The 19,562-nt window shown below is 41.2% G+C and overlaps 1 protein-coding gene across 5 annotated transcripts in view; it reads right to left on the bottom strand.

Moving 5' to 3' along the window:
* Atp2b1 (ATPase plasma membrane Ca2+ transporting 1) overlaps window positions 1–13,311 on the bottom strand; it is a 116,410-nt gene extending 103,099 nt beyond the window's left edge. For 3 of the 5 annotated variants that reach the window (XM_029559130.1, XM_029559112.1, XM_029559129.1), the window contains exon 1: window positions 13,184–13,311. The gene's annotated coding sequence lies outside the window, so the exon portion shown is untranslated. Of the gene's footprint in view, window positions 1–9,376; window positions 9,455–12,589; window positions 12,722–13,183 lie in introns of those variants that run through there. The other 2 variants (XM_029559125.1, XM_008823989.3) reach the window with 2 other exon arrangements.
* Window positions 13,312–19,562: the final 6,251 nt, after the last annotated feature.

The raw sequence follows: 19,562 nt of genomic DNA, 5'->3' as shown, positions 1-19,562 counted from the left end.
CTCTCTCTCTCTCTCTCTCTCTCTCTCTCTCTCTCTCTCTCTCAATCAACCCAGAGCTCACTGATCCAGCTTCTCTAGCTAGCCAATTTGCTCCTGGGATCTCCTGTCTCCACCTCCCAAGTGCTGGGGTTAGAGGTGCACTCATGCTCACCTGGCATTTATGTGGGTGAAGAGAGATCTCAAATCTGGTCCTCACACTTGCATGATAAGTGCTTTGCCCACTCCTCAGCCCTGAGGATAAACTCTGAAAAAAATTAATAATTCTTTTCGTCATTTTTGTGGAGTCTATCCTGCCCCAAAATTCCACACAGCCCATTCACTTAAATGTCTGTTTAAAGTATATGGAAAGTAGAGAATGCTACACAGATATTCATCTTATTCAATAACTCTAAATTCCCTTTATCTGCTCAAAGTAACTAGAGTTACTTAGGTGCCATGAATAATAGACCAGCTCTAAGACATTAGTGAGACAGTATGGCAGCAAATTGTTCCTCATAATAAAGGAGTTAGGAATTTGAACTTGGATAGTAGGGATGGACTTGAAGGAGAAATCAAGGAAGGAAAGAAAACTAAGTGTCCACGGAATACCTTTGCAAAAGAAACAGTCAAGTCAGCATTACCCCTTTACGTTTTGTAAAAGTGCATTGTTTTATCCAAAGTTACACTGATTTGTGCATCTAAGGTGCCCCAGACTGCAGACACAGAAACTTAACAGGTGACATATATGGGTCATCACATATTTAAATTCATTTTTAATTTTTACAAATATATGCATGCATAAAGTTTAGAGAAAAAGATCCATAAAATTCTTTTTACTTTTAAAACATCACAGTTGTCCTACATCATTTTCCACTCAAGGCAACAATGAACTATGCTTTCAAATCCATTAGCTAGTCATTTCAGTGCTGATTACACTTTCAGATCTTAAATACCCCATCCCTCAAAGGATTACATGATAAAGCTTGGTTACCACTCTGTGACGTTTTGAGATAGTAGACCTACAGGGAGGTAGTCTACCCTGGAAGGGAGTACTGGAGCCTGCACCATCTGTCATGAAATGATTAGGGCCTCTACCACATGCTTCTGCCAGGATACACTGCGTTACCACAGGCCCAAAGCCATGGGACCAGGCAGCCACAGACTCAAATCATGAAGCAAAATAAGTTTCTCTTCCTTTACATTGATTTGTTTGGGGTATTTTTCTGACAGTGATGGCAAGGTGATTAACATAGTACCTGTCTTCATCTTTACAAATAATGCTGACAGTATGCACCTGCTTGCTCTACCAGTTTGAGTTCCATATATACCCTTTACCACCACTGTTCCTCCAACTCCTAGCACACAGAGTCCCATAGCCCTTTGATCTAAAATACATAAAGCTAGTACAACTCAATAATATACTACACTGGAACTGAAATGCCCATTGATAGGTGAAGGATAAACAGATTGTACCATAGCTATATAGTAAAGTCCTTAACAATAAATAACAAGAAAAAAAACTATAGATGTAACACAGATGAACTTCAAAATAATTAGATTAAGTGAAAGCCAGACTGCATATTGTATGAATCCACATACATAAAAATTCTAGAAATTTCAAATTAATCTATAGTGACAGAAAGATCAGTGGTTACCTAAGGAAAGCAGCGGTGGTGGTGGGGAGGGTGGCAGTATAAAGATGCATGAGGAGATTTTTATGGTGGTGATTTCACTGCTATATTCACATATGGAAAACTCAAGAGTGACACTTTAAACATGGCGTTGACTGTGTGGTATTATACTTTAAGAAAAAATTTACATTATAAGGAAAAAATGTAAGGCAAAAAGCTAAATCAAAGTTCTGGATGCCAAGTGGGACGTGGTGTCATATGTCTTTAATCCCAGCTCTTGGGAGGCAGAGGCAGGCAGGCGAATCTCTGTGAGTTTAAGGCCAGCCTGGTCTATATAGTACCAGGCTAGCTGGGGCTACAGGGAGACCCTGTCTCGAAAAGACCAAAAAAAAAAAAAAAAAAAAAAAGAAAGAAAGTTCTGGACGCCAATATGCAGCTTTTCAACTACAAATTTCACTGTAGGGTGATCTAACAAAGACTCCTTTGTTTGAAGAGAAAGAATATGAATATGAATCTTCAGATCTTTCCCTGATTCTTCTATTCTGGCCAGAGCACTAACAGCTAAGTAAGAGGAGGCTGGGATTAGTAAAAGTCACTCAGGAGTGTGATTATCTTGGTTTTCAACTGTGTGCCTCAGTGTTCAGATGACTCCAGAAAACAGGCTTTAGTCGTCTGTAATAGGAAAGGTGGTCACAGAGACAAGCAGAATGGGAAAGGTATCTAGGTGTCAAGAGTCTTCTATTTTCAATCAATTCTCACTGTTACTTCTTCATCAAAGGTACCTCATTTTCTCAGTCCCTATGCCTGTGGGGAATTCAGTAATGTGAACTGAGCAGCTATGGGGTTGTTCCATTACTGGTTTAGAATTCAGCTTTTTGAGTGTACTAAGGGTAAGCCTGCTCTTTCCAACAATTTGATGTGGATTTCTTTTCTTCCTTGGGATTTATGACTTTTTAAGGAATTCCCTTATTCTCATTTTAGTACTTGACAGAGAGCAGTTAATGCCAGTCATAAGCACTTCTTCAACTGGAAAGCTTAGACAGCCCAGGTTTTCAATAAGTATATTTATCTTCAGGAACCAAATAGAGCCTATCACAATTGAAAAATCAAATGATAAAGTTAGAAGATAAACCTAATAAAATTTTAAAAATTAGAGCTTGGAAAAATGGGAGGGGGGAGGATTGGCTATATTTATATGAAAGTTTTTGAAAGCCAAACAGAGAAGCCAAACACTTGCAGTTTTACATTGTACTTTTGGGGAACATAACAAAGAAACCTAAGTGTTTCATTTACTCCAAGTAACTAGGGTTTTAAAAGATAGGACTGGACTTAAATCTACAGAGTCCATGAAATACCATACAGTGAAAACTGAAAGTGAAAGTTTTAGGTCTAGTTACACTCAGGAATATCGTAAAAATGCACTCTGGGAAAGGTGGGCATTTTTGACAAAACGCTTCAACAAAAGGACCAGCATGTCAAGAGAAATATGATAGGTTCCAGTGTTTTACATATATAAAAACACTGATGTTTAAACTCAAGGGCAACATAACTTAAATGTAACCCTAAACCACTTTGTATAGAGGGGACTGACTGATCTTGTGTTTCTAATATTTGACCTAGAGTCTGATGCTGAAGTGCTCCCTTTCCCCAGCTTGGCCATCATCTTTCCTTTTTACTGACTGGCCATCCTTGTTTGGACCCCTTTCTGCATGCACTGGCATTCTTTCATTCAGTACATCTCCATCATGGTTTTAATTTTTCTGAATGCATAAAGTACCTGATATTCATGAGTCACTTCTTAAACAAACAAAAGCAGTCACGGCATCACTCAGTTGACTCTAAGCATGAACTGAGAAGAAAAGGAGAGAATTATAGCAAAGGAACAGGCCATCTCACACGATTGTATGTATCAGCAGGCAATACGATGCATATGTTGGTATTACCCATGTATATTCTGGTACGAAAAGATCAAGACTTATTGCTCTAACCTATTTCATGTCTGCTGCTACTATTGATCTCTGCCTTCAGATTTCTTTTTCTTTCCATCAACAAAATCATTCCTGGGCTTCCCTTTTGACCAACAGTTTTATTATGACTGTAACTGCAATGTTAAAGCAGACGAAGTCCTAATATTCCTCTTATGATAACATAAAAATTACATCTATACGCTGGGAAGAAAACTCATTAGTGGTCTCACTTAGCTACAGACTGTGTGAGCACAATACTGAGCCAAGAGACAAGATATGGCACTGGTGCTATAATGGCACTACTGTTTTGGAGATAACCACCCAGTTTGTGATTGTACTCCACATAAAGGAATACCTGGTACTATAAACCTGGTCAAATGCTTATGACCAGGGAGGTCATGGGCCCAAAAGAGAAACATACTACCATTGCTTCCCTAAATGGACATGCTGTCAAACTGTCTTCTTAATATTTATGTTTATACCCATGAACTAGTATGGCTCTTGGCCTAGGACAGAGAAGGTCCTTTTTGCAGAGTGTGGTGGTTAATGCAGACTCCTGTAAACTGAAAGGTGGGAAGGAATGACACACAGGCTGCTATCCAGATACGACATGGCCATTGCAATCATGAACACAAGCTGCTGTACAAGACTGGTCCCTTAATCATTCTGCCAAGGACAGAGGAGCTGCCCATGAGGCCCTATCCCTTACTGAAGAGCTTATGACTGTTATACTGTTAATGGTTCCTGGAGGTTTTCTTTTTTTTTCTGTTTTTGAGACAAGGTCTCCCTCCCTGTAGCCACAGCTGGCCTGGAACTCAATACTGGAGATCAGGCTGATCTGGATCTCACAGAGATCTGCCTGCCTCTGCCTCCCAAGTGTGGGGATTAAAGGCACGCACTACCACACCCAGCCTAGAGGCTTTCTTTAATCAGTGTAATCACTGGGGAACTAGTTAAGAAGAAAAGAATGGGCTAGCAGAGTATAATATATAAAATATATATATATGAGACAATGTCAAAAAATAAAAAAATTAAAGATAAATATTTAAAACAAATGAAATAACCATTAGCATTTTATAACATGTATAAAATTTACAACAGTTGGATGAACACTCAGTAGCAGTGCCCCTATACAATTTCACCTGTTCTAATTACTGGAAAATGGGTAATTTCTAGAGAAATGTTTTTAAGCATTTTCAATGTGACAATTTACAATCTAAATTTACATGTATCATTAATTATCTATGAAACTATTACTGTGTATACCAAATGAGCATTCAATAAAAATGATAGATGGTGTGTTTTTTGGCCTTAAGGCAGGTGGAAGAATAACATTACTGCACTTTTAAACTTTTAACAGACCATGTACCTACATTTCTTCCTGATACCTAAAGTGACTGTGCACCAGGTTACAAACAGCTCACACGCAGTTCAAAAAAAAAGAGAACCCTCTCCAAAATAGAACCTGTAACAGATTACTGCTCCAAGAGCAATCCTATCAAGAAACAGAAACAAGAATATCAAAATTAAAATTATAAGCCATAATATATGCCTCAAATTATGGCATTTTTATATCATGTAACATACCAATGGATTAGAGAACCAACATAATTCTAGATGAAAGGCAGGATGGCCCATGCCAAAAAATGAAATTAAGTTGCTTAAAAATATAAATCTTGCCAGACGTGATGGCTCATGCCTTTAATCCCAGCACTTGGGAGGCAGAGGCAGGTGGATCTCTGTGAGTCTGAGGCCAGCCTGGTCTACACAGTGAATTTCAGGGCATACACATGTGCCTTGGCATGTACACACACACACACACACACACACACACACACACACACACACACACACACAAATGACTTTTCAGACTTTTCAGAATCAAGAGTAACAGGGACAAATATACCATAATGAATTTTACAAATGGAAAGCTAGTTCCCATATGGACGCTAAAGGCTACTGTCCTAGGAAAGGTCGTCATTCTCCACAAGTAAAACAGACTGTCCTGTCAAGCTATCAGGGCAAGATAAAAAAAAGTCACAGAGGCTTTAGAAATTCTCCCCCAATTAACCTAAGCTCTCTGTTTTACCTTAACAAAAGTTACACAATGTCTAACTTCTAAATCAATCGATATGCCAAAAAAACAGATTGAACATTCATTGGCTAAAAGTCTACATCTTCAAGAACCCATGTTTTCATCTTCTCTATATTCTCTCCAAATGAAACTGTTAAAGAAAGGGGATATATAGATAAGAAGTGTACAACTTGGAATAGAAACACAGAGGAATTCAGATAGGGAAAGTAATAAGGGACAATCAGAAAGGGTGGGAAAATGCTGAACTCTGAAATGTAGGTATATTTGGTTAGACCAGGGGGCAGTCTTACCAAGTAAGAGCAAAAACATACATGAAGTCATAGCAAGGGAACAGAGAAACAGCCAGGGGGCAATCAACAGGGCTGCAAAGACAGCAACACTCAACTCTGGAAAACACAACTCATTTTGTGTTATATGTGACTAGCACCTCCCGGAGGTGTACAAAGTAGTAACCCTGGTTAGGGAGCACATTATGGTTAACATAAAAGGTTCACTAAGGTCAGAACAAGAAAGGATAAACAGTGAACCTATTTGGAGAGATTCCATCCTTATTCTCATATTAAAGAACTGAAGAAGTCCCAAAGAGAAAAATGGCATAAACCAGCACATCTTGGATTTTAGTTCTGTCCTCTTTTCCCATCAAAACCATTAATATTTCTTAGAACCAGTGTTTTAAAACATACTTTAGAAAACACTGTTACTTACTTTTCATATCAGTCCTTTAGAGTCAAGCTGTATCTTTATGACAAAAAAAAAAAAAAAGAACTGCTAAATGTTTTAGTTAAGAAATGACAGCAAGTAAGGTATTTAAAAACAGCAACAGAAAACTCTAGCACAAATATGAAAAGTAGATTACAGAAGAACAGAGGATTTTGAGGGAACAGTTTTTACAAATCCTCCTGGGTAGGGAACTCTCTAGCCTAATAAAATTAACAGATCCATGTTGCTAACAATAAAATTATTTTAAAAGCACCTTTTTAAGTGAAATTGTCAAGTTCTTTCTAAGATGTACTTTTCTGAAAATAAACTTTATTCTTAAATTTGGTCTGTACAGTAGTCATACCAGTTTGCAGTTAGAGAATATAATCTCAGATTTCACAGAGTAAGCAAGCATTGGTCGATTCAAAACTACTCTCCTTCCTCCTAGAGGCCCAGGTGACAGTAATACAAAAGCAGAATCACAGACTTTTAGAAATCACAATGTTAGAAGCTACTATATCTAAAATTATCAAATAATGTTCCTACCAAAGAAGTAACTTAAAACACTACATATTATTTAGCTGACACTGTCATGGGAAAACTAATAGAAAATGGCTTTATGAGGCTATAGGGAGAAGCATACCCACTCTCTGACAAAAATACTAATTTAGATTTCTGTAATCACAAGTAAATTATAACCCATCATTCCTAACTATTCCTTAAGGCTTAACGAGCTTAATTTTTCAAAATAAAAACAGCTTCAGTACAGTCTTGAGATGAACCCGTTTTCAAACTAATTTCATTTTAAATATATTTTAAATAGACATATGGGCTATTTATGATATTAATATACATGAAACAACTGTATTTTAAGGTTGCTGTTAAGAAAATTATTAAAGGCGGTTAGTTCACATGTAGTATATATAATAGTACATATAAATGGACCTTACAGAAGATTACCTAACTACGCAAATTATTAACATGCAAGTGAAACAGCACTTTTATTTCAGTGCACAGATGGCAAAATTTTCTTGCAAGAACATTCAACACCAACACGCTGCTTTTGAAGTAGCTGTTTGCTAAATGAAAATTTAAAGAGTGACTATTTATCTAGCAATTTATGCCTGCTTAATCTGAAGGACTTTCCCTCACAAAAAACAAAAGCTAGACTGAAGCCTTAAGTATACAGAACTATAATGACACAACACATTACTTTTAGGGGGAAAAAAAAAGTAAATGTTAAGACATGGAAATAAAAAAGAACATTCTCTAAGAGATTACCGTGCTTAATAAGTAACCACAGATAAATCTTCTGAAAGAAGACTGTGCACAGATAAGAGAAATATGTTCCAGTTCCAGCTATCAGTTTTAACAAATGGCACAAAAACTACCCGGGGTCAGGGGTGTTAACCTCTGCTATAGCAGTCAAAACTATTGAAAAGCACAAATTCTATTATTTATTATGTTCAAAATAAATCAATGATTTCCTTCTGAGTTACAAAGGCATTTTTACAACATACAGTTTCAACTTATAAATTCCACATCATTCTTTCTCAAAATGAAGACTGGTAGGCCCAACCCCAAATCTGTGCCAGCAGAATGGCAGGGCAATGCCAAGGAAGCTGCACTTTCATTAACTCACTGCCCTAGGTGATTCTCCTATGCTCTAAAACCAGAGAACCACTACATTCTTTGTGAGATCTGAATCTAAGTTGTAGATTTCATGAGCTAAAATCTCCTTATTTGGGACTTTTTAAATTTCACTGCATAACAAAGTAATGCTAAGAAAATTTTAGATAACATGCACATGGCAGAAAAGTAAATGCATATGTTACAGTAGAAATTGAAAGAAAAAACCTTTAGCATACATAGCACATTTTATTTTTAATTTAATGCAAAGACCAATAGGTCTTTGAAAACAAGATTGAGTTCTTTCTTTTTTTTTTTCCGGTCTTTTTGAGACAGGGTCTCCCTGTAGCCCCAGCTGTCCTTGAACTCACAGAGATCCGCCTGCCTCTGCCTCCCAAGTGCTGGAATTAAAGGCGTGCGCCACCATGCCCGGCGAAAACAAGATTTCTTTTAAAAATTCTATTAAAATAGAGTCTTTCAAATATGTTTGTAGTCATTCAGCTGTTACACAAATCAGGGTATGAACTGTTTATATTACACCAAACATGAGCAATAATTAAATTATAAAACGAAACCCAAATTCTCTTTTTATTACACTATTAAATTTACACTGAATCAGAAGCTGATTTCTACATACTTACATAATTTTCATAAATTTATATAAACATGTATAGTGAGACGAGCACTGAGGACAGCTTGTAGGACACCTCTAGATAATCTAGAGTCCAGGTCTAGCTAATGAGGCTGTAGCTATGTGACAATGGACCTAGAGAAATCATTTTACCTACCAGGAAAAAATAAAAAAGGTATAACTGTCTATGTAACTCATTTCGAAGGATTATTTACTACGAGGGTTAAATGACACGGTAGGTAAAAAGCATTCTGAAAAGCTGTGAATCATTCATAAATCACTATTATAAAGCATTATTATAAGAACAAAATTTAAGACACTCCTATGAGGTTATCTGCTGTAAAATAGATCAGAAAAATCAAAATACACATGCCATACAAACAATGAAAACCATGTAGATTTTTCAATTTCAATTAAATACTGGAAAGTACTGACCATCTCCTATGTTACAAATGTGAAACATTCAATTTAATTAAAAATTTGTCACCTCTACTTTCATGTATGTCCAACAATTTCTAAATAAAAAATTTTAATAAGACAATAGTATATGTGGTGTGATATACATAACATTTCTAAAAGCTAAAAAACCTGTTACTTCTTTTTGAAAATTTATTCCCTGTATATCATCTTCCTTATAATGTTACCTTTGATTCTGAAAATTCCCCAATAGGCTATTAATAGTACCCTTCTATAAAGACAGCAGAAAATAATTTTCTCTTCCAAGTGATCAAGTAAATAGCCTTACTCAAGGGGCAAACCATGAAGCTTCTCCTTCTTGATCCTTTTTCTTTCTACTGCTTTTTCACACCAATTATGAAGTTCCCTAAGAGGGGAAAACATCAGCTTTAGCTGTATAGGTATAAAATGTAAAGAAAAATTTTCAGATGTTCTTCTATTTTGTTCAATATTATAAAAGTTTTACAAGTGACCAATCTTTTTAAAACTCAGTTCACATAAGAGAGTGTTTCATCCAAAATGAAGTTAACATGTTTGCCAAAGGAAATTAGTCAACTGAATCCCCAAATAAAGGATTCTATCAGAGTATATTTAACAATGTATTAATTACTCTGTATGCATCGACTTCAGAGCCTTAAATAATGTCCTTTAAGCTAGGGCTATATTCCATGGCTTTAAGGAGGCCTTATAGCACCAAGGCATAAATAATCTTTCATCTCAAGCGGATTTTTTTTAACTTAATATTTTGCTACAGCTCAACATCTAATGCTTTAAAGTCAGTCAGAAGAAATAACAAATGTTGAATTAAAATTTAAATGCAGACAAAACAGCAACAATACCTTGTGGTTTGTAATTAAAACCTGTATTAGCTAATATCCATGTTAATTAATCCATTATTTAAAAGCTACATCTTTTCCTCTCAGGTTGCATGTACAATAGTAAAAAAAAAAAAAAAAAAAAAAAAAACCTTTGCCTAAGTGTACCTTGAATTCTAGATTTGAGAAAGAAGGCAGAGGAAGCTCATCAGCTAAGCTGCCAGATTCTTTTTTCCTGAGCCGGAAAAATTACACTTATTTTTATATGAGATGCATCAGAGGAGCCATACATAGAAACCACTTTTTCCAACATGGTCTTCATCAAACTTTGAAGATAAGTACTCCCGCTAAAAGTACTGGTTTGTATTATCTTAAAGCAAGTAATTATAAACCCTCAGTGAATCCATGAAAGGCAGGTGAATGGAAAACAAATGACAAAGAATTATTATACTGTACTCAAGCAAGAATAATGTTACTGATTTCGGTGTAGTTACTTTAGAACCTGTTAATAGCTCAGCAGCTTAAAAAACAATTATTTAAAGCAGTACCTTGCTGGTAGGTACTGGTACATGGTGGAATAGCTAGTTTTAAGAATCTGTAAGCAATGCAGTTATTACCACCTCTACTTTCCCTCGGTAGATCTAAACCATCCATATCCTTTTATATTATAAATATGAATCAAAACGAGTTTCTCACCTCATCTCAGGATGCTACCTACATAAGGTCTCAAACTTCAACTGAAAACAAACCAGTTTCCCAAAGTTGCTGAAATTCCTCCCAAGAACTAGAAATTTTAAAGACAGAAATGAGGACAATTCCTCTTGCATGTCTAAACGGGCAGTAATGACAGCTGTGATAAAAATCAGAAAGGCATCATCTTAATATTTGCCATTTAAAAAAAAATCACAAAATTTTAAATCAAAGGTGGCGCTCTGTCCTCAACTCACCCGAATGTGACTCACTTTTGCAGACTATATGGTAGGAAATAACAGTTACTTTTCAAAGATCTTTGCAGTTACACCCAAGCCAAAATCAGGACAGAGATCCACCCTTAATTACAGCAATTTAACTGTCTTATCCAAGGCAAGGTAGAAACTAAAACAGCCCCCTGGAAACATGGTTTAAAAGGCTCATTTGATAAACTAGCATTCAAAAGCTCCAGATAAGAAAAAAATATTTCTATTTACTTCAAATTTGAACTCACCAGGAGGCAAAAGCAAAAAGGGGGGAGGAAGGAGCCCAAATGAAACCCTCAAATACAAAAAGCAGGTTCTCCTTGCAATCCCTCTTTAATTCCCCCAATCGGTCCCTGCCGTACACAAGGACAGGGAGCCTCCCTTGGGAAGGCTAGTAGCAGGGCAAGTGAAGGCTCTCCCATTCACTCACACAGGTCACCATCCAAAGCGATGCCCAACAAGCGCTTCACACAAACCAGGCCCTTACAAGTAAGTACTTCTTATTATAAAATACACCCACGCTGAGCAAGAACCTTAAAGACTGTCCTCAGGTGGTGGAGGTTAAATACAACAAAGCCTTCCATGTTGAAAGGCAGACAGTCAGTCCAGATATGCATATACTTACGCACGTATGAAAAACAAAATCTATATTACTAATTTATCAGAAACAGCAATCTATACCAACAAGAGCCATTAGATTATTAATAAACCCAGAAAAGCAGCATGCATAGCTGCCAAAGGTGGCTGGCCTCAGTGCTCTAAACCCTGGAAAGGGTTAAAAAAAAAAAAATCCAGCCTGCCGCGGAGGGTCCGGCCCTCGGAGGTTCTGCAGACCCCTCTGCCCACCCAAACCGGCCCCAGCTCTCCTTTGATCACCTACCACCCATGGTAACAGCGAAAGCACTCCCAAAGCTACGAGTTCTCCAGAAAACTGGTGAATACGATGCGCACAGAGCCCAGCCTGGCCTGGGACTGAGACACAGACCCCGGGGTCGCTAACTAGGCTAGGACACGAGATTCTCCCACAGGATGGAATGAAGGGAAGAACCCCCTCCCCGCCCCACTCTCGCCCCTGGAATGCCATCCTCCTCCTCCTCCTCCTCCCTGACCCATCCCGGGGAGGGGAGGGCAGGACGGCGCAGATATTTCTTTTTCTTTTAAACTAAGTGCATAAACATGAATCGGAAGCCACCGCGAACATAGGGGGCCAGACGGAAGACCAGCGGAGAAGGCGAGGTGGCAGGCGGCTCTCCAACTCCCGGGGAGTCACCGTCCTGACACGCATCCATCCATCCACCCCCGCCGGGGGCCAACGAGGAGCTCACACTCTGCGCCCGCAGCTCCTGTCGGGGGCCCAAGCCAGGGATTAAAGGGGTGAACCCTCCACCGGGAGGGAGTGTCGGGCACCGCTGCCCTCAAGGTCACCACACGCCGGGGCGGGGGCGGCCGGTGGCGGGATGGGCTGTGGCGGCTTCCCGGGAAGTGGAGAGCCTCGGGTGTAGACGAGAAGCCACTAGGAGTCCCGTCCCTCGGGCCGGGTTGGCCACTTCAGGCTGGACCCGGCGCTGAGGCTCCGCGGGGAAGCGCCTCACCTTGCCGATCTCCCACACCACCCAAGCTGGGAGCGAGGCCCCGCGCCGCCGGCCAAATTCGCTCGGACCCAGCCACCCACCCGCGGCCGCGACCCCTGGCGCGCCTCCCCCGCAGGTGGCCGCCCCCGCCGCCCCTCACCTCGCCCGCGGCGGGAACCATTTTCCGAGGGGAGGAAAGCGAGGCTAGCAGGAGGGTCGGGGTGTCAGCCACCGGCTGCGGGAAGCGCCCACTTGGGGCTAGGTCCTGCGCGCCCGCAGACGGCTCGCCGGGAGACCGGGGCGCCACGCGGAACTGCGGCTGCACCTCGGGGAGGAGGCGCCGCGGAGCCCGAGACTCGGCGTCCAGCAGCCGGGGCTCCCTACTCACGCTGCACCGCGAGGAGGCGGCGGCGGAGGAGGCGGCGCCCAGCCGGCCCCCGCCCCGAGCCCGGCAGCCGCCAAGTGGCCGCTCGCGTCCCCGCAGGACCCGCCTCCTCCGCTCCGCAAAGCCGCACACAGGGCGCGCCGCGCTCCGCACGAGCAGCTCCGCCGGCCTCACGCGCCGTCCGCAGCGGCAGCGGGGTGCAGCTCCCGGCCCGGAGCACCGCAGCCCGGCCAACTCGGGGCGTAGTCCAGGAACACCGCAAAGCGGACACCCGACCACGAGGGGCTGCGGCCAGCTCCAGGCAGGGGCCCGTGGGCACCGGGTGACCCGCGGGAGCGCCGCGGCGGGCAGGGGGAGGACGACGCTCACCGGTTCCGGTCTGGCACTCCCTTCTCCTTCACACCTCCACGCCTCCCGCTCCACGCTGGCGGCACAGCTGCTCCCGCTGCCTCAGCCACCGCCGCCGATGCTCGCGCGGCCGCCGCTGCCGCCTTGGCTGGGCGCGGTCACGTGACGCGGCCCGCGGGGAGCCTGAAGGCGGGCGGGTGCGCGCGCGCGAGCGGAGGAAGCCGGCTCAGAAGGGGACTGGCGCTCCTCAGCGAGGGCGTTTAAGGGGAGGACCCTGTGAGCGCGCCCCCGGCGACGAGCGCGTGCCCGGGGATTAGAATTTGCAGCGCGCGGTAGGGAAAGGGTGGCCGGAGTGCTGGCCGGGCGACTCGCGCCTCCGCGCGCCCCTCCCTCGCTTCCTTCCCTGCGCTCCCTGCTCACCGCTCCCCCGGCCCCGCCCGCTCTCTCCTTCCCTCCTGCGGCTGCCTGCGATTGGTCGCCGGCCTCTGACGTCTGTGTTTCCATGACGTGTCGGGCCGGGGACGGGAGCAGGAGGGGGCGGCGGGGGAGGAGGGGGCGGTGACTCCGTCAGTCACAGCTGCTGCTCCGGCGCTGGCCGGGCGGCTCCCGCGACATGTGGAGGCTGGAGAGCGCCGAGTGCCGCAGGAGTGCGGTCTCCTCTCACCTGCGGCCCGGCTCGGCGGTCCGCGGTTGCGGCTGCGGCTGTCGGCGACCCGGAACCCGGGACCACATACGGACGAGCCCGGGTCGAGGCGTAGCCGGGTCCCCGCACGCGAGAGCCGCTCCTGGCCGCGGCTTGGCGTCCACTCCACGGCGGACGGTCCGGACAGTGACGCACTTGGGGGACCCCCGGAGTGACTCCTCTGAGAAGGGAGCACGCGGCCCTGCGTGTTCCGATCCCGCCGCGAGCGCCGACCCCCGGCATCCCCCAGCGCCCTGCGTTCCCCGGGCCGGTGCAAACAGGCCTCACAGGAGCCGCGCTCAAAGTCCTTGGGTTTCTCTTTTAGGTTTGCTTTTTTATTCCCCCTACCTATGTGGAGCTGGTGACTCTTGAATTCATGGTATCTCAACCCTCCACTCTTTCTTCCCGAGTGGGGAAAAGAAAGGGCGGGGGGGAATGCAGAGTAATGTGCCGTATTTCGGTGGTAAAAGGTAACGGGATTTGGGGCCAACCTTTTGAAAATACTGCAACTTAAAAAAAAAAAAATCACCCATCATGGCACTTACCTTAAAAACGGGTTTTCCTTCCTGTGCCCACATACTTAAACGTGTACGCTGCCCCATTTTTGTCTAATCGCCCCTGTTCAACTAAGCGTCCCCAGTCGCTCAGACCATGCCAGTATTATTTTCAGTATCACTTAACAAAAAAAACAAGGATAAGTAGTGCAATCTCCTTTTCGCTTAATTCCAAAAATTAATCGTTGCATAGTCTTCTCAAAAGCATACAGGTAATGGAAGGACTGCTTTATGTATGTTAGTATCTGATAACATTTTAAAATATTTTAAAGACTTAGCAACAATATGTCCCAGAAATTTAAAAGCAAAATTTTCCATGATAATTCTGTTGAAAATACATCTTTCAGTTTATGTATTTCACCAGGTTAGACATTACCCAGTCCTCTGAGCTGTGCCCTTGACATGTTCAACTAGCTAACACTGAGCATTTTTTTTTCTCTGTTCACTGTTAGAGAATTGATTGATGTGGTACAATAAATAGCCGGTCTTGATACCATTTCAAATCAGCTTAATAGAAAAATTAACTAAATTTCACTTAAGTAATTTCCAGTATTCTCTCTCCCTGAAATATCTTTCAGAATTGCTCAGACACGTTTGAGAACCCTTGGCTGTTCTCCAACTTTTCCTCCAAGGAAGTCCCCATGGAAAATTGAATTATGCATTTGACTTTAATCAGAATTTGACATTAAAGTAATATGTGAATCACTGTATAGCACACTAGCAAAATTGATAATAGATTAAATTAGAATCTGTTCACTTTGTGGATTCATTGGAGTTCTAAATTACAAAATACATGTTCTTAAAGAATTATGTTCATGAAAAAATCACTGAGCCTCCTTATAAAACATTATTGCAGTGAGGTTTTTATGGGTGTATATATGTACCCATAAGTGAAAACATGTACATATATGTCCCAGAACATTTATTTGTCCTCATTTTAGTGAATGTGAGTCACATGCACAATAAACTTTTACTCTCATAGTCAAGATAATTGTACTGTATTGTTTATATTTCCATGCTTCAGATACAAAATTAAAGCTGAAAGCAATAGAGAAATAACTGCACATTAAGAAGTTCAGTTTTTTTCTCCTACAGGCTTCCTCCAAAAATCTCCCACATGACATACTTTTCAGTATAAAAATATTGAATTGCTTAATTAGATTTGTTTTTTTTTTTTTCTTTTTCTTTTTGGTGCAGGAGATGGAACCCAGGGCCTAATGGATGACAAGCAAGTAAGTGCTCTACCACTGAGCCCTTAGGCAGTATTTCTTTTAAAGAAACTGAACTGTCTGAATTCAGCAATGGTGTTGCATAGGACATAACTATGTCTTCTCCTTCTTAGACCTCCTTTGTCCCATGGATTTATTTGATCTGTAGATAACATCAGTATATAAGAAGAACAGCATAATACAATTCACTGTCAAAAATCATGCAGTTTTTAGAAATAGGCTTTTTAGTTACAAAATTTATAATGGTAAGCAATACAGGGTGCTATTTCTGGATGCTAACATTGAGGAGGCTGCATAGTCAAAATAATACATTTGACAAATTTTAAAAGTATACTTTTAATGAAGTAATTTTATCGACATTTTTACTGGTAGCTTGATTAGTTTAAGGTGTGTCATTCAGGGAGTCAGTATTCTAAATTCCTCTATGTAACTCAAAGTAAAAAGAAATATTAGGCTCTTTATTCTCTTAAGAATCCTAGCCCAGGTGGTGTCACACTTTTGTAATCCCAGCACTCAGGAGGCAAAGGCAAAAGGAAAGAGAATTCCAGACCAGCCTGGACTACAGAATGAGTTCCAGGCAACCTGAGAATATATAGCAAGATCCTATCTCAAATAAACAAACAAAAAACAAAACCATCCACATTTAGCAAAAGGGCAAAATAAAGATGCATCGACAATAGTGTATTTTGAAAACCACATCCATTCCCTAAATGGATATTTATGCGTACGTGAATGTCAGTCCTGATCATTACAGAATACCGAGGAGTGACAAGTGTGGGAAGGGAGAGGGGGTGGAGGAATATTAAATGCTTCATAAAACATAGTTGTGTACTCTAATTTCCATTAACCTGGAGAGAGAAACATTACTTAGCTGAAAAACTACAGAGAACTGTTATCTATTAGCAACAAATTAATTAAATTTGCTGAATTAAATGGAGTATAATTACAAGTAAGCCTAAAATAAGAATCTTCAAGTTATATAATGGAAAGTTTTTATACATGAAAAATGCAAAATAGATGACATTTGATGAGAATTATTTAGTGTCCAAGTATCTTGTACCCTTCTAGGTTAGAACATTTTTCCCACCCCAAATATTTTAAGTTCTAAGCATATGGTATTAGCCCTAAATCTAAATTCTAGCTAATGAAAAAGAGATTATACCTAAACGTTGAAGATTTCCTATGGAAGGTTCAGACCTGTATTGTACAACAGAAGACATACATACAGAGTTGAAATTAACGGGAAGGAAGATATTAGGAAAGGTTCTTGGAAATTCATTTTACCATAATCATTTTCCTTGTCTTTCATTTTACACATATATGCTTACTATCTTTGAGAACCCTCACCTCCCCTTACTTGGAACTCAATATTTTCCATATTCACATTACACATGATGAATTGTGCTATGTCATAGGGGTATTATGAGGTTTAGGTTTTGTGTTATATATAGTTCTTTTTTTTTTTTTTAAGGAAAGTATTCACTATGTAACCCAGGCTGTCCTAGAACTTCTAAGTAGCCCCAGATTCATAGTTTTCCTTCTTCCACCTTTGAAGTTTTAGGAATTTTGGCTGTGCACCACTAAGCACATATTTGATGTGTGTGTGTGTGTGTGTGTATATATATATATGTGTGTGTATATGTATATATACACATATATAATGCTCAATAAATGTCATTACTTAGAAATATTCATTTTTTTCATTTTTTATTACCAAACAAATTTACTACAAAAAAGAATATACATTTTTATTTGTTTGGGCAAATAGATTATTACCATAGGATAGAATTATTTGTCTTGTGAAACAGACACTATTTTAATCCTCTTTTAAGCACATCACATTTACTCACTAGTCACTGCTTAATTTTGCTGATATAGTCTAAACCTTCTTCAGCAAATAGTATCTTCAGTTTATTGAATCAGACTGCTTTGAGCTACAAGTAACCAAAAAGTAGACTAATAGTGTGTCATGATTGACTTCAGTTGTCAACATGACACATTTAGGAAGCAGGAACACCAATTGGGTAATTTCCTCTATTGGGTTGACCTGTGACCATGTCTGCGAGGCATTTTCTTGATTGTTGAGTGATGTGGGAGGATCCAGCCCACTGTGGGTGGTGGCATCCCTGCGTACAGGTGGTCCTGAGTTGTATGAGAGCAGAATGAGCACAGGCCAGAGGAACAAGCCAGTAAGCAGTGTTCCTCCATGGTCTGTGCTTCGGTTCCTGCCTTCAGGTTCCTGCCCCGAATTCTGCCTGACTTCCCTCTAAAATGGACTATCACCTGGAAGTGTAAGATGGAATAAATTCTTTCTTCCCCTATTTGTTTTGGTCAGTGTTTTATTACAGCAATAAAAGGGCTAACTAGAACATAGTGGCTTTCATGAATAGGGGTTATGCTAACACTTCATTGTTATGACACAATACATTGGAGAAATCAATAGGAGGAAGATTTATTTTGCCACCTGGTTTCAGAGGCTTCAGTCCATGGTCTGATGTCTCCATTGCTTTTAGGCTGTGAGATGGCAGAGCGTCTTAGTGGGAAGCCTCTGGTAGAGCAAAGCTGCTTGCTTTCTGGTATCTGGAGAGAGGTGGAGAGGTATAGAGGGAAGGAAAGGGCGAAGAGAAAGTGGGGAGGGAGACCAGGAACCAAGATCTAACTTTCAGGGACATGCTGCACTCCCAGGGACCTCCCTTCAGCTATAAGGCCCCACTTCCTTACAGTCTAGTCAACTAGAACTCTCAGTGGATTCATTCATGAATAGAGGCACTCATGGTCTAGTCACACCTGAACCTGGACTAAGCCTTCAACACATGAGCCTTTGGGAACATTGCATTTCTAAACCACAAAGGTGCTCTCCTCAGGAGTTCAGGGTAGATGATGATAGGGTTGATTCAGCTGCTGAACATGTTCATTCAGCATCCAGGTTTGCAGCTTTCTGCACTACCATCTTTGTTATAGACTATGAATAAGAAAATCAGCAAGACTTTCCATAATGATGTCTAATCCTAATTTAATTTGTTATCTTATATTTTCCTGTAATTTTTTTTTTATTGTTTGATGTTTTCTTTGAGCCTTCTCATTTAAGGAGAGGAATCAAATAGAAGAATCACCTTTGTAAACTTAGTAGTACAGAGTTCTGGGCCACAGTGCCCAGAAATATGTCTGAGTGGCTCTCTTGAGTAGAAGTCCCTTTAGGTGATTTTTACACAACACTATCACTTTTCCTCTTCTGTCATAGCATTCTTTCATGTGTTGGGTGTGTGTTCATGTGGGTGCCTGTATGTGTGAGTGTACATGCACCTGTGTGCACATGTGTGGAAGCTAGAACATAGCCTTTGGTATGCATCCTCAGAGGCTGTCCACCTTGTTTTTTAAGACAAGGTCTCTCAGTGGCCTAGAGTTTTCCCATTAGGTTAGGCTAGTTGGCCAGCAAGCCCTAGGGATCCACCTGTTTCTGCTTCCCTAGCACTAGGATTATAAACACGCACCACCATGGTGGTGGTGGTGGTGGTGGTTTTCCACCTGGGTACTAGGGTTGGGACTCAGGTTCTCGTGTTTGCATGGCAAGCACTTTACTGAGTATCTTCTCAGCCCTCATGTATTTATTAGTTCTTTTCTCCTGCCTATTTTTAATAGTAAGTTCTTGAGCATTTTTCTACCTTGATGCAAAGTTTGCCCATTTTCTTGATTTCAGCCCCTTGATGAGAAGAATAACACTGCTTTATTCATTATATATTTATTTATTAAGCCTAACAAATGTCCTCTGAAGTTACTAAGACAGGAAAACAACAGTCTGCTTAGGAGACATTCGTATCAAGGTGATAAGTCATTGAGTCATTTCTACAAAGACGCTTTTATTAAGCACTTACTACATGCCAGGCCTATCCAAATTTGGCACCACATAAATGCCAGTTCCTTTGGCTCAGATGAAT

Source organism: Nannospalax galili, unplaced genomic scaffold, assembly GCF_000622305.1.
Source record: "Nannospalax galili isolate Female #2095 unplaced genomic scaffold, S.galili_v1.0 scaffold191, whole genome shotgun sequence".
In the NCBI taxonomy this organism is placed as follows: domain Eukaryota; kingdom Metazoa; phylum Chordata; class Mammalia; order Rodentia; family Spalacidae; genus Nannospalax; species Nannospalax galili.
Note: the sequence above shows the minus strand (reverse complement) of the source record. Positions and strands in the feature narration are given on the sequence as shown.